General features: G+C 34.1%; 1 pseudogene; it reads left to right on the top strand.

Annotated features, from left to right (window-relative positions):
- Nucleotides 1-13,820: 13,820 nt before the first annotated feature.
- Nucleotides 13,821-14,823, top strand: LOC118762084 (annotated as a pseudogene).
- The last annotated feature ends 1,987 nt before the right edge of the window (nucleotides 14,824-16,810 follow it).

Raw genomic sequence — 16,810 nt, forward strand, 5'->3', positions numbered from 1 at the left:
ACACACTCACTGGTAAAGTTTCCACTTATTTCTTATTTTATTTTCCTAAAATTTTCATTAAATAACGGACAGAGTCAAGACTATTGAAAAGGTTGCAAGACACAATGAAAATTTTTGGAAAATAAAATAAGAAATAAGTGGAAATTTTACTGGTGAGTGTGTTACATTATAAGGCACAAAAAGAAAATGACTTTCCCCAGACACAACAGAATATGCTTCAACACACGAACTCATATAAAGAATCTTGCAAACCAAATCCCAAAACGAAATAATAATAATAATAATAATAATAATAATAATAGTAATAAATGAGCATGAAAGAGAGGGAGAGAGAGGGGGAGCTGGATTGAACAAAGGGTTCTTAAGTTTTTTCTACGACAGCATTCTTTCAGTTTCCATTAACAAAATCTACTCACAAGGATTTGGTTGGCCCAAGGCTATAGTATAAGACACTTGCTCAAGGTACCACACAGTAGGACTTAACCTGGAACTGTGTGGTTGGGAAACAAAAACTGCTGTTAGCTAATATAAAGACCTTTATTTTTTAAACTAATATTGTGCACATCAAAATAACAGTAAAACTTTTAACTTAAAAAGCTAGACACAAATATGGAAATAAACATATGGATATGTTTCTGTCTTATTATTACCTCACCAGCAAAGCATAGATTTCCTTGCACATGCCAAAATAATAAAGAGAAAATCCCCAAGTATAGGATTGTTTAAAAATAAAATAATTATTTTGGTGAGCTTTCTAATGCTTCTTGCAATAAACATGCTAACACTAACTTAGCTATTGTCATTTTTATACAGATGGGTCTTCCAAGTTTTTCCCTAAAACAAAATTTTGCTACCATTTGTTTTTATGCTTCTGATTATAGTATATCTGTTTATGACTATATAACTGAAACATATAATTCATTCAGATTTAGTAGTTAAATCTCTGAAAATAATATGATGTAACATCACATAAATAAGTTTTTAAACTTCAATTTTTCATGAAAAAACACACAAATACTCTCTCTTCCCTCTCCTCCTTGGTCTCTTACTTTCTTTTTGTATCTCTAACTTGAGAATCAATGTCTGTTCTTTCAGTTTCTTTTCATAGCAGCCTATATTCCATTGCCATTCTCATTAATTAGTTGTAATCCTCAATACCCTCCCCTCCTCCAGTTATTTCTCCTACTATTTCTTCCTCTTTTTTAGTTCCTGAATGAATTAGCACACAATACATTCAAAATTACACACACAAACACACACACACAGACACACAGACACACACACACACACACACACACCACACACACACCTGATTTTATAATACATTATTATGCTAAAACCAAATTTATTTACAATTTCGTCCATTTCCAACATTTTTCGTTCATCTACTCATTATTTATTTTTTAAGTGTCCATTACATTTTTTTTTATTGTTGTTGTGAAACTTTCAACAGCTTTGAGATACACAGTTTAAGGAACATTTCAAACCTTATTATATTTGACATCCAGCTGCCTTAATATACAAATACTTTCAAATGGCAGAAATTTTTATATATTTTTCTAATTTTATTTTTAATAAAAAGTCATGATTACTGTCCCTTAGGATATAGGCAGACCACTGCATTGCATTGACTGTATGTTTAGAGAAGCCACTGTTTAGATAGATACATCTGTACTTCAACAGAAATTAAAATAGCAGAAGACAGTAAAGTATACCCTAAAGACAATGGTTATCTCTTATTGGGATTTCCCTTTGGTCTTTTTTCCCTCTCTCTCTTGTTACTAAACTATACTTAATCTCATATTTCCGTTCCTCATTAGAAAGTTATAAAGAATGAAGGAGGTGGGGGAGGGGGAGGGAGAGAAAGCAATGAATGCATTCATTTCTATCCTCTTCTTTATTAGCAAACAATTGAAATATTAAATTAGTCTTGTTGGCAAAGAAAAAGAAAAAAAATCAAGAAAGAAAGAATAAAAGATCTGTAAGGAATTTCACTTGAAATCTCTCCTAAAACAAAATAATTGTTATGCAAGTTGTCAGTTTTTATACAGATTCTGTTTGATTTATTTTTATTTTTATTTCAGTGCCTATTTTCATTAGTACAGAATGAAAATGATAATAAAAAATAACACAAAATCCACAACATTAAGCTAGTTCAATGAGTGACATAGTTCAGTATTGTCATTATAGATTTACTTATGAGCATGAAAGATGAGAGAAGGGATTTAATAACTGCTATATTTGCTTCTGTTCTTGGATCAAGTAGTTTAAAGTTTGTTCAATGTCTTCATATTTAACCCCTTCTTCATTCAAGATTTTCCTCTGAGCTATTTCCACTAGCTTTTTTAATGAGCAAAATACCCATTGATGGTTAGCATTCTTGAACATAGCTTCAACAAGTTTCTGTCTTCATATGTTGTGATATTAAAAGTGGCTTAAACATGATACAGAATAAATAAATAAATAACTGAACAAATAAATGAATGGTACTGTTTTTCCTTTTTGTTTTTGTTTCTGCTACACTTATGTTTTTCAAATCATTATTTAAACAGAAGAAAAGCAATATGAGCTACATTAAACCTTAAACTACTAGTATTTTTTAGTTTGTTTTTGTGATAGTGACTTAGTTGGTCAGATGTAATATTAGTCTGAGAGTTATGTTTAAGTAATTTTATTGGTAAAATTATGTTTAAGTAATGTTATTGGTAAAGTTTTTGTCTTTTTTTATGCTCTGTGGCCTAGGATTGATTTTATAGGACATGTTTCACTTTTTAAAATTGGATAACCACAATCAGATTACTAGTTTAAAGCAACTAGCTTGTGTATAGGAAAGCAAACAGAATGGACTTGTTGCAACTTACGTTTTGCAATCTGCTTGAAACCTGATGTTTTCTTGTATGTATTGGACATAATACAATCCTTTTGAAATAACAAATAACAAAATAAGGACTCTGGGTATGATGGTCCTCAGTGATATAAGGGAATGGGTGTATTCATGCATGTACATATAGGTGCATGCACACACATGCACACATGTATATAAACATAAGTACTTATACATACATATACAAGCATATGTATATATGTATATATACCACTATCTCTCTCTCCCTCTCTCTCTATCTATCTATCTATCTGTCTGTCTGCCTGCCTGCCTGCCTGCCTGCCTGCCTGCTTGCCTGTCTATCTAAATTATCAGATAGTTGTCCATAAGTCAGTGAAAAAAGAACACTCAATATGAGAAATAGAGTGGTCATATTTTTATATGCCACTGAGTATATTACTATCTGAGACTAATTAAGGTATATTACTAATTAAAGTATAAAACTGTTCAAAGTGTTACATTCGCTTGGTACCAATTATTCCTCTTGGCAATATTAATGACTCTTCACACATGCTGGCATTTCTGCTGGTAACATTCTGGCCAGTTACTACAGGAGGTACATTCAAAAAGCATCTGACTTTTGAGCATAAAAATAAAGAATTTTGTACATTTCACAAATTTTATTTAATAACCTTCAAATTACTTCCCTTAGGAGTTCATACACTTCTTTCAGCAGTTCTACCACAACTGGTAACAACTCTAGAATGCTATGGATCTTCATTGTTGCATTTCTCATAATTTCCTCTTGCAACTCAAATTGCTTCCCTGTCAGCATGGTTTTTAATTTGAGGAAGCGACAGAAGGCACACAGTGCTAAGTTAGAGGAGTAGGGGAACCTGTTAAACAAGTGGTGTGTTGTTCTTAACAAAAGAGCTTGGATCTTGTGGGTGGAATGAGCGAATGCCAATTCTTTACTGCCCACATGTCCGGCTCTTTTCAACACACAGCATTATGAAGGCAACATATAACCTCCAGGTAGTATTCCTTATTGATTGTTTGGCTTTGTTGTGTGTATTCATGATGCACAATATCATGTGAGTCAAAGAAACAGGTCAACATTATCTTCACATTGTTGCGATCCTGTCGTGCTCTTTCGGACCTTGGTGATGACGGATGCTTGCATTGGGAGGACTGAAACTTAGTTTCCTGGTCATAACCATAAACCCATGTCTTATCACCAGTGATGATGGTCTTCATGAAGTCTAGATCCTGGCTTGCACAGTCCAGTATATCCTGAACAATTTCCATGCAGAGTTGCTTCTGCTATCCTGTCAGCACCTTGGGATGAATTTCGCCAACATATTCCGCATGCTCAACTACTCCGTTAAAATGGAATTCACTGATCCGGTGTTTATTCCCACTTTGTGAGTAATTTCCTGGATTGTTACATGATAGTCTTCCATGACTTTTGCCAAACCTTCTCAATCAGCTTCTTGTTTTGGTTTGTAGATGGGCTGCCTGAGTGTGCCTCACTCTCTGCTGAGGTGCAGCCATGTTTGAAGCAGTTGTACCACTCCTTGATCTGAGTTTTGCCCAAAATATCATAACCAAAGGCTTGCTGAATTTTCTGCATTACTTTAGCTTGAGTATCACTAAGCTTTTGCCCAAATTTGATGTAATATCTCTGCCTGATATGTTTGGTTATCTTGTATGAAAACAAAAATCTGATGAGTTCACATTACATGTCTGCACTTCAGATGTAATGGCTGAGAACTGATGCTACCTAACAGGGTGAAAATTTTAACATGTATGCAGAAGGAGTAGTATCACCACCCACCAAAAGGATTTTGCCCACATGGTGTTAGTTTTGGCAGGAAAAAATTAAGTTGGATGCGTTTTGAATACATCTCACACAAAACTAGTAATATTCTGCTTAACAATATATATATATATATATATGCACATGTATTTGAGTGTGTGTGTATGCACATACATGCATGTATATTTACTGTGTACCCTAAGTAGATGTACTTCTTTACCTTCTTAATCTGATTGCTTCTCACTCTCTAATCAACATTGTGTTATGTTTCCAGACCTCATGTATTTTGTTTTCATGCATTTCATTTTCAGCTCTACTGCTGAACTATGGGCGTTCAGCTCTGTCAGTATGGTCTGCAGCTAATCTGTAGTTTCAATGATGTCATTTGTGAATCTGTTGTGTGTTACAAGCTCACCACATGTCCAGTCAATATTTCCAGTGACCATTTCTAGACATGAAGGGATTCAGAGGGGTGGTATCTCCTTGTTTGACACCATTCCCTGTCAGAACTCTTACTGGTGGTGATAATAGAGGTACAGTAATCCCTCGACTATCGCAGGTGTTACGTTTCAAAACCACCCACAATAGGTGAAAATCTGAGAAAGTAGAAACAGTATTGTACTGTATATTTTTATTTTTAATTTTTATAATGTGTATGTATATTTATTTTATCATAAATGCAAAACCACAGAGGAATCGACGTAAGCTTAAATGATAAACTGCGATATGGTGAGGGATTACTGAATATCAGTGATTCATCTAGTGTTCACATTTCTGAACATTTGGTAAATTACACCTCAGCACCTTGTATTTTCAGAAATTTCAGCATTGCATTCACTTTGATGCAATCGAAGGTCTTTCCATAGTTGATGAAAGTAATACACAGAGGCAGCTTGTCCTCTTTTGTTCATTCTATAAACTATGTTAGAGTGAATATGTAACTGATTGTTCTGTAGCTCTTAAGCAAGATCTGTTTTGCATGCTGATATCAAAAATTGTATTCATCAAGAAAATGTTACATTTGTGAAAAAAATTCTGGTGAAAAGTTGAAATACTTCAAAAGGTTGGAAGAAATTTAAAAAGATCCAAAAATAGTGCTGGTTTATTATTGACAAGGACATATAGAAAAAATAAGACATCACATATAAAATATATAGAAATATGTAAATATACATAAAATAACTGGAAGAGAAAGATGAAGTGTGAAAGCCAGCAAAATCTAGTATGTAATCTTTTATTTCTTTCAGCAACTTGGTTGTTGCCATGCTGGAGCACTGCCTTAAAGGGTCTTAGTCAAACAAGTTGACTCCAGGACTTATTTTTTAAAGCCTAGTACTTATTTTATCAGTCTCATTTGCCAAATTGCCAAGTTAAAGGGATGTAAACACACCAACACTGGTTGTCAAGTGGTGGGGAAGATCAAACATAAATACAAAGACACACACTTATAAATATATGCATATATACATATATATATATATATATATATATATATATATATATTATATATATATATATATATTTCAAAATGTAACCACATGTGAATTGTTAGTGATTTTCTTCCTCCATTTTCCTGTCTATTGAACTTTCCTCTGTTTCCAAAGAAGAGCATCTGCTCGAAACATTAAACCATCTTTCTTTCCTTCTCTAATACGTTGTGTTTTTTGTGCTTGTTTTTCTTTCTGGGATTTACTATATATATATATGAACGTATGTATATATCTATATAAGTATAAATATTATTACAGTACAATAATATTATTTTCCAGTGAAATAAATAATTCTACCATAAAGGTAGAATTAAATATAGGAAATAGTGGCACAACAAGGTACTAATTTTCACTGGAAATAGCAGTCAATAACTGTTCAACGCTAGGTAAAGCTTCAATGAATGCACAGAGGCAAAAATGTGTGGGGGCAGCGAATATAAAAAATTTTTGTCTTACCTCTAGGAAGAATACCAGAGAAATGGACTTCCTAGTACTTCAGTTTCAATCTTTTCAGAATATGTTTGTTATCATAAAACTGATTGGTTCTTATCAGCTAGGTCAACCAATGAGACTAAATTTAAAATATCTGCTACATCGATGCCTGTATACTTGGCCAATAGCCCCAGCCATAAACAAGACTGAGATCAGTGAAAAAGTTTTATATAAAAATATAAATATTATTACAATACAATAATATCATTTTCCATTGAAATAAATCACTGTAAAGGTAGAATTATGAATAGGAAATAGTGGCACAACAAGGTACCAATTTTTGATGGAAATAGCAGCCGATAACTGTTCGAGGCAAAGTAAAACTACACTGAATGTATAGAAGCAAAAATGTGTGGGGGTGGTGAATATAAAAGATTTTCGTCTTACCTCTAGGAAGAATGCTAGAGAAATGGACAACCTAGTACTCGAGTTTTGAACTTTTCAGAATATGTTTATCATAAAAGTAATTACTATTTCCAGCAAAAATTGGTACCTTGTTGTGCCACTATATATATATATATGTGTGTGTGTATGTATATAGGTTAAAGTAGAGAGAAAAGGCAAGCAATTAGGCAAAATATAACCAGAACATGTAATTTGATTTAATTATCTAGTTTAGCTACCTACATAATGAACTGTTATGTAGCTAAATTAGACTGAATTAGATTAAATTAAATGTCCTTGTCATGTCTTGCTTAATTGTTTGCCTTTCCTCCTCACTACTTTAAAATATACCTACTGATTCAAAGGGAAGCCACCTTTAGCCATTGTGAACAAAGCATTTACATAACCACAACTTCAACTGTGGTTCAAACTGGAATTTTGGTGGTACAGCTATTTGATCATTCAGAATGCATACTTATTAGTGTGTGTGTAAGTCGTTTAAAAGTCCATAAATCAAGAAAAAATTCACTTTCAATGGAGTTGGTATATTAATCGTATTGCATTGTATTGTATATCCATTATGGCCTAGATTACCGATCAGTTTTGCACTAGAGATTCAATGGAGTGTTAGGTCACAGTCCAGTTATGTAACCCTGTTCTCATCAGAGATAGCCATTATGGAATGAAATATAGTGACTGTGGTTCCATAACAGCTACCGCTGCTGAGCACAGGGTTACATAATCAGACTGTTACCTGACACTTTGTTGAACTCCTAGTGCAAAACCGATGGGTAAGATCAGCTATAATGGATATATATAATACTGTAAACTTCAATTAATATATTTATATATATATATATTTGATGAGCCTCTTTCAGTTTCCATCTACCAAATCCACTCGCATAGTTTTGGTTGGCCAGATGCTATAGTAGGAGACAGTAGCCCAAGGTACCATTAAATGGAACTGAGCCCAGAACCATGTAGTTTGGAAGCAGGCTTCTTACCACACGGCCACTAATGAATACTTCTACCTTTGTTATTCTACTGAAATTTCTTCTCTGGTTCCTTTGTTATTAATTTAATAACTTGTCTAATTGAGTATCTGTTTTTTCTGCAAATTCTCATCCTTTCAGTTCCTGTAAGGACTGTTACTATCCTCATAGTTTCGTTCCTCAAACATCTGTCTTATAGCATTCACTTCCTTCTTGTTTGCTTGATGAATATAATTTTAGTTAATTTAAACCAGTGTTTTTCAACCAGGGTTCATTTGGCCCTTGGGGATCCATATAAAATTTTGTTGCTAAAATATAATAATATAATACTCAGAATATTCTAATTTTTTAAATACGATTCCTAATAATATTTGATTATAAAAATATACTATGATTTTTTAAACATTGAATGGCTAAGAGGTTCAACCTGAGTAAAATAGGAATCAAAGGGGTCCATAGGTAAAAAAATGGTTGAGAAACACTGATTTAAATCTTGAGTTCATTGTCGACCTTCTCATGATTCTTAGAGAAGCTTCATATAAGATTTTCTTTTATTTTTGTTTTTTTTTTCCTTCTATAACTCTCAACATATGAAGTAGTTGCTTGAAGCTTGTTTTATTGTGGATTTGTTGGCAGTGACTTTCAACAGAAAAAAGGGGGAAAAAATGAAAGAGAGGAAGCAATAAATATGCACTGCTACTAAGAATAATATTTAGATAAGCAGACAGACAAAAACACAGATAAATAGATAGATAGATAGATAGATAGATAGATAGATAGATAGATAGATAGATAGATAGATAGATAGATAGATAGATAGATAGATAGATAGATAGATAGACAAACAGATAGACAGATAGATAGATAGATAGATAGATAGATAGATAGATAGATAGATAGATAGATAGATAGACAGATAGATAGATAGATAGATAGATATGAAGTGAGAGGGAGATTATTGCTATTCAACTGATAAAGGATTAGGGTTTCTGAGAGATGGGCCCACTGAGCTATGATATACTGTATCACATGACCAAATGGACAGAATAGTCAACATATCAGGTGCCCTAGAGACAAGAGAGAGAAAAAAAAAATCTCAAACAGAAAACACACTGTATTATTTGTGTGTCTGTTACTTATGTTTTTATGGTATGTCATAGTTGTAGTTTCATTTTGTTGTTAGTTATATATTAGATTTCAGAAAAAGTGTAAGGAAAGAATCGAAAATAGTGTGGGACTGTTGTTGACAAGGGCATATAAGAACCTCATAAATCTATTTTATCATTATTTGTTGTGTATTTTCATGTGTATATATATGAAACAGGATTACAATCACTTTCGTATAACAAGACAAATGTGTTTGTTTGCATATATCTTATATAAGTATGTGTGTGTGTGTGTGTGTGTATGTATGTGTGCTGGTTATCATGTAGACTACAACATGCAGCCTTATCTGGATTGAAACTCCAACAATAATGAACTGCATCAGTCTAATAAATACCACAGAAGAAAACCATGGTAGGGTGCATTGAAAAATATAGTCCTGGATGTACAAAACAATGGTCATTGATCACAGATCTTCTTAACACTTAAGCATTTAAACTGGTCATATCTGGCCAAAATATCCTAACTGTTTTATGTTCAAACCAGCTAGATCTGGCCTTTCATACCTACCCTAATTCATTCTAAAAATAAATTATTACATCATCCAAATCTCAAAGCTATGTGATAATGTAGGATTAATTCAAAACAATGTGAATAAATAGGTATTACATTTGCCAGAATAGTCTGAATGTTAATAGGTTAATCAGCACTAACTCAGGGCTAAACAACAATAGCAGCTATTCTTTCTTACTCTTTTACACTTTTACTTGTTTCAGTCATTTGACTGTGGTCATGCTGGAGCACTGCCATTAGTCGAGCAAATCGATTCCCAGGACTTATTCTTTGTAAGTCTAGTACGTATTCTATTGGTCTCTTTTGCCGAACCGCTGAGTTACGGAGACGTAAACACACCAGCATCGGTTGTCAAGTGATGTTGGGGGGACAAACACAGACGCACAAACACATACACACACATTCATATATATATATATATATATGTGTGCATATATACGACGGGCTTCTTTCAGTTTCCGTCTACCAAATCCACTCACAAGGCTTTGGTTGGCCTGAGGCTATAGTAGAAGACACTTGCTCAAGGTGCCATGCAGTGGGACTGAACCTGGAACCATGTGACTCATAAGCAAGCTACTTATCACACAACCACTCCTCTGCCTTATGTACTAAATTTTAACAAAACATGGAACTCTAAAGAGATTAACCACCTAAATATATAAATCAATCCTAGATATAGGATTAAAGCTATACCTCTTATGCCTCTTTGATCGATCAGTTAAGACCTTATTCATTCAACAAGTACAATTCTATAGGATGGTATATTTTGTTCAAATAATATGTTAGGGGACTGAAGTAAGTTTCACCAGCAGTAGCTCATCAGACAAACAATGAGCTTCTGTGGGTGAAACTTTGAAGTCATAGCCACTCTTTATTTTGTTTGAATGAAACATTGTGTAATTACAATATTCTTATAAATACTCTCTAATTATGGGTCAACAAGATAGTGAGATTAATAAGTTGTTAGATCAGGGTTTCTCAACCATTCTTTTTCCTATGGACCTCTTTGGTTTCTATTTTATTTGGATGAACCCTTCTAACCATTCGATGTTTAAAAAAATCCTATAATATGGTGGCTGTATGGTAAGAGGCTTGCTTCCCAATCTCATGATCTTGGGTTCAATCCCACTGTGTAGCACCATAGGCAAGTGTCTTGTACTATAACCTTAGGCTGACCAAAGCCTTGTGAGGGGATTTGGTAGATGGAAACTGAAAGAAGCTCATTGTATACATACATACACACCTCACCATGCTGGACTGTGGAACTTTGCACATTTTTTCTCTCTCAGTTTTTTCATTCTCATTCCATCTCTTTCCTCTTAATCCTTTCTGTCGAAGAGCATGGGTTTGAAATGTAAAAGACTTTTCCATTTTTCCCAAGTGTTAAACTAATATACCTGCTTATTGTTCCTACACCTGTCTTCGTCATTTGTTTTCTGTAAGCTTGAACTATAATTATATATATGTATATATCTATGTGTGTATGTCTGAATTTGTCCCACCATCACCACTTGACAACCAGTGTTGGTTTGTTTACATCCCCATAGCTTAGTGGTTTGGCAAAAGTGACCGATGAAATAAGTACTAGGCTTAAAAAATAAGTTATGGGGTCAACTTGTTTGATTAAAATCCTTCAAGGTGGTGCTCCAGCATGGCCACAGTGAAATGATTGAAACAAATAAAAGAATAATATTCTTACAATTAAATTAAATATTAGGAATTGTATTTAGATAATTGTGTATTGCAGAAGTATAACCATTTTATTGCAGATAAATTTTAAGAACAAAATCTTGAGAACCACCATGAAATGCTAATTTAGGCTTCATCATCATGTAGAGTGTGTAAGGCAAGTTAGTTTGATGGAGGCCAGCCCAAAGTATCCTTAGTAAGACAGACTTTAACTAAACTACAAGTGGTGATATTGGTCAGACTTGCAGACCATCATATTTATGACCACCTAAGGAGAGAAAGTGGTGTCTGTCTTGGCAATGAATACAACATGGCATTGCACAGACCTAATTGTGAAACAAGAACTTGGGCATTTTTGCAGACATGTTGAGTAGTATCCGCTCAGCTTACCTGTAAAATAATACATCTTTATAAGCAAATAGGAACACATACACTGTATTTTAATTATATTTGACTTATTATTTGAAATTGCTTGCAAAATACAATAATTTGCTATCTGTTAATATATGCAAAAAGAGAATTTCACAAAATTCATATACTTTCTATGTGTCACTGGACATAATTTCTTGAATAATTTGTGTGATATTTTCAATAATAATTGAAAAAAAAAAACCTTTAATTTAGATAAAAAAATAACAATGTCTACAATAAGAAGAATAAATTCTATCCACTAACTAAACAAGGAGAGCTGTCTTGGAATCAGAATGATAAATTTCATCGGAAATATTTATAAATAATGTTCTAGCTGAAAAGTGAAAGTTTAAGAAATTCAATATGTCAATTTGAGTAAACTGTCTAAATTCACTTAGTTTACATTTTAAAGTATTTTTTTTGTTTTCTTTTTATTCATTTTTTGTAAAGAGCAAATGTACTGTAAGGAGACACTAACACAAGTATTTTACAGAAAAAGGACTCTGCTTCTTTCTCTCCATTAATTAAAAAAAATTCTGTGCAGATTATTCCAATAACAAATGTCTGTTCATTGACAAAAATGGTTGATATCTTCTCTCTAGAAAGGAAAAAAAAGCAACTATGATTTACATCAACCCTGACCCATCTTTTAGATATTCATATTACATTCTGAGAAAGGAAGTCTGTGGCCACTGCCCCTAAACACGTCCAGTTTATTGATGGCTCTTCCTGTATTTGCATAATATAGTGAAATATTTTTTCCCCTTGTCTAAAAGTGACAACTTCTCTCTCTCACTCTGTCTCTCTTGCTCTTTCTCTCTCTCTCTCTCTCTCTCTCTCTTTACAATCACAGACTCCAAACCTTTTTATCTGACATATAGTGAAATCCTGCTAATAATCGATGGCTTTGTAAAAAGTGAAAGAAATGGTAATAAACAATCAGAGACACCAAAATGACTTTTAGAGGGATGGGAAGAAACATGATTGGTACTAAAATAACTTTTTCTGTCTTGCAATTCATGAATGGCTCATGAAATATCTTGTAAATAAAAGAGAAGTGTGCAAATGACGAAAAAAATAAAGTAACTAATAAATAAAGAAGTAAAATATTGCTATATGATTATATGTGAAGGAAAAAGTTCGAGCAAGTTCAATCTCAGCTTTATGCCTCAACTTATACAAACCAATCCCTTGACAAACACAACAGTTTATCTGATGCTTTATTGTGGGTTTCCTATGGAGTTATTCAAAATGAAAGATATATGTAACCTGTATAGGACATCGGTATATTAATGGTAACTTTCTTGAGCCCACCACCACAAAAAAAGAAAAAAAAACTGGTTCCTATTCTAGGCAGAAGTGTGTGGATGTGTGAGTGATTAGGGTAGCAGACAACTAACTGACTTGTTAGCATTATGTTGTATCAGTGGCAACAGCACTTAACTTTCAAATAGCACAGTCCACCTAGTTGTAAACAGGGATCACAGGTGTCAAAAACGGAAAACTTGCTGGATCTGCCATTCAGCTAACAATTCTCAGTTCAACTGTTCTGTGTGTCTAAAGAAAGTAAAACTGTCAGACATCAACTGAATGTTTCTAGTTCTTCACTATTATTCTAACAACCACAAGCAGAGTAATGGGATCCTCCAGTGGTGAGAGTGATGATCTCCAGTAGGCAAACTGTAGCAAGCAAGTGAAGTATCTAGCGAGGTATTTCAAATAGGACCAGAAAAAGATTATCTTGATGGTCATTGTTATCTAGCTATTGACATAACAATGACCATAAAGATAATTTTTTTCTGATCTTATTTGAAATACATGCACACATGTATGCATATATACATACTTATTAGGTTGTCAAGAAAGTTCTTGCGGAATTTTTAATTTTGGTTTTAAATTATGTATTTTCAAATTAATTTTCATTAAATTACTATGACATTTTATATATAATTTTAAAGCTCGTTTTTTGCTCTATCTAACCGTGCTACTCTTTTTCTTTTTGAATAATTAGGCCATTTTTTTTCTGGAACATTGAATACAACATGGACAAAAAGCAAATCCGCACAATTTTCTTATTCCAGTTCAAACTAACCTGAAAAGCTGCTGAAACAGCTTGCAATATCAATGATGCATTTGGCCCAGGAACCACTAACGTACAGCACAATGGTGGTTCAAGAAATTTCATAACGGTGATGAGAGTCTTGAAGATGATAAGTGTAGTGGTCGGCCATCAGATGTTGCAAACGATCAACTAATAGCCTTAGTGGAAGCCAATCCACACACAACTGTTCGAGAGCTTGCTTTTGAATTAGAAGTAACATATACGACAATTTCCAACCACTTGAAAGAGATTGGAAAAACAAAAATACTTGAGAAATGGGGTGCCGACAACCAAAAAAAACACTGTTTTGAAATGTCATCTTCCCTTCATTTATGCAACAAGAACGACCCGTTTCTCGACCGGATTGTGACTTGCAAGGAAAAGTGGATTCTTTATGACAACCAGCTCAGCTCAGCTCAGTGGTTGGACGCCGCCGAAGCTCCATGGCACTTCCTGAAGCCAAAGTTGCACCAAAAGAAGGCCATGGTGACTGTTTGGTGGGCTGCGGCCGGTCTCATCCATCACAGCTCTTTGGATCCAGGCAAAACCATTACAGTGGAGAAGTACTGTTAGCAAATGGATGAAATACATAAGAAACTCCGACAGCAACAGCCAGAATTGGTCAATAGAAAAGGACCAATTCTACTCCATGACAACGCTTGGCCGCATGTTGCACAACTTACCCTGCAGAGGTTGAAAGAATTGGGCTATGAAACTCTGCCTCATTCGCCATACTCACCAGACCTTTCGCCTACCAACTACCAATTTTTCAAGCATCTCGACAACCTACTGCATGAGAAATGCTTCAAAAATTAAGATGATGTCAAACATGCCTTCAACAACTTCATCGCCACTAGAACGCAGAATTTTTCACTACTGGCATAAATAAACTTGTTTCGCATTGGCAAAAGTGTTTTGATTCTGATGGTGTTTATTTCAATTAGTAAAGTTTTGTTTGAGCCGAGATATATGCATCTGAATTTAAAGGTTAAAAACTGCAAGAACTTTTTTGACAACCTAATACGTATGCACACATATTTATAGGTATAAATATATATATATATATTGATATCTCTCTATCTCTCTGTCTCTGACTGTCTGTCTGTCTGTCTGTCTCTCTCTCTCTATCTCTCTCTCTCTCTATCTATCTATCTATCTATCTATCTATATATATATATATAGATAGATACTGATGCCAGTGCCACCTTGACTGGCTTCTGTGCCAGTAGCACGTAAAAAGCACCATCTGAATGTGGCCAAGGCCAGTACTGCCTTGACTGGCTTCCATGCCAGTGGCACATAAAAAGCACCCACTACACTCATGGAGTGGTTGGCATTAGGAAGGGCATCCAGCTGTAGAAACACTGCCAGATCAGATTGTGGCTTGGTGCAGCCTCCTGGCTTCCCAGACTCCAGTCGAACTGTCCAACCCATGCTAGCATGGAAAACGGACGTTAAATGATGATGATGATGATATATCTCAGTGCATATAATTTAAAATGATTCTTAAGCTGTTTACTACTCTGGCAAATGATTTGATCAATGGTCGTGTGTTATTGTTGATAAGGCAATTGCAAGTCATTGTGTTCATCCAAAAACAAGATACACATGCATTATCATTGAAGTAAATAGAGATTTAATGTCTTTATTGGATTTCAATAGACTAAACTAACCATGACCAATGAGGAAGCCTCTACATAATCACATAACTTCTTTGAAAGAATTAATTATTGTGTGAAGATGCGTAGCCTAGTGGTTGGGGTGAGTCCATGTGTTGTCACTTCCTGGATGGTCATGGCTCCATGGGCAACTTAAAGAATTAGTGAAAGCATGGTACATACTACCAAGCCATATTTAATTGCAAGTGATTGTTATAAGTTTATTATCATTAATTAGACATCACACTAATGAAATATTAACTTAAACTAAACTTGTATTAATCTTAAATAATTATTAAAATCTTGCAAGATATCTGATATTGGTGCTGGCATAGCTGTGTTGGAAGAAGTTTGCTTCACAATGACATGGTCTCTGGTTCAATCCCACTGGGTGGCATCTTGGGCAGGTGCCTTCTACTATACCCCTGGGCCAACCAAAGCCTTGGGGGATTGACACTAAAAGAAACCTATTGTATATGTTTCTGTGTATATGTGTTACTTTCCTTGGTGTCATGTGATAGGTATCACATAGCTGGTCATGGGGAACATAGCCTTACTTGGATATAGGTGAGGGTTTGTGACTGGAAGGGCATTTGGCTGTAGAAAATCTGCCTCAGCAACTTTCTTCTGACTCATGATTAATGATGATGCTAATCTGACAATGTCTGATAATTTCTAATATGTGCTTATTGTTCAGAATGTTGAACTCTGTTAAAAAAACAAACAAACTAATACACACAATGAGTTTTTTGTTGTTAATATGAATCTGTACAGAAGAAATAAATGTCAGCATAACCAGGCTTGCAAGAACCCCCCCCCCCAAAAAAAAAACCTTATATTAGTTTTATGTAGAAATTATAATTAGATAAGATGGAAAGCCATGACAGCCTGCAATTGGACACTAAATAAGAAATTATAGAAAAGGAAATGTAAGAGATATGAAAAACATGTCATAAAGATAAAGAGTGCAATTTCTGGGTGCATCTTATATATATATGACATTTAGTATTTAGCAATAGGAGGGGCTTTTGGTGTATTAATAAAAGCAAGATTATCATACACACAGTCCATCAATTAAACAAAAACTGTAATCTGAGTTGTTCCATGAGAATGGTTTCTCTATTATACATGTTGCTTTCCTTCTAGTCTTGTATCAGTAGACAGTTTGAGTATAACGTACCCTAAAATGTATGAGCAATGTTCTATTTATAGTGTGATAGAAACTTCATAGAGATTTAAAGGGTAAATGCATTTTTACATTTCTGGAAAGAGA

Source organism: Octopus sinensis, linkage group LG2 (genome assembly GCF_006345805.1).
Source record: "Octopus sinensis linkage group LG2, ASM634580v1, whole genome shotgun sequence".
Lineage (NCBI taxonomy): Eukaryota > Metazoa > Mollusca > Cephalopoda > Octopoda > Octopodidae > Octopus > Octopus sinensis.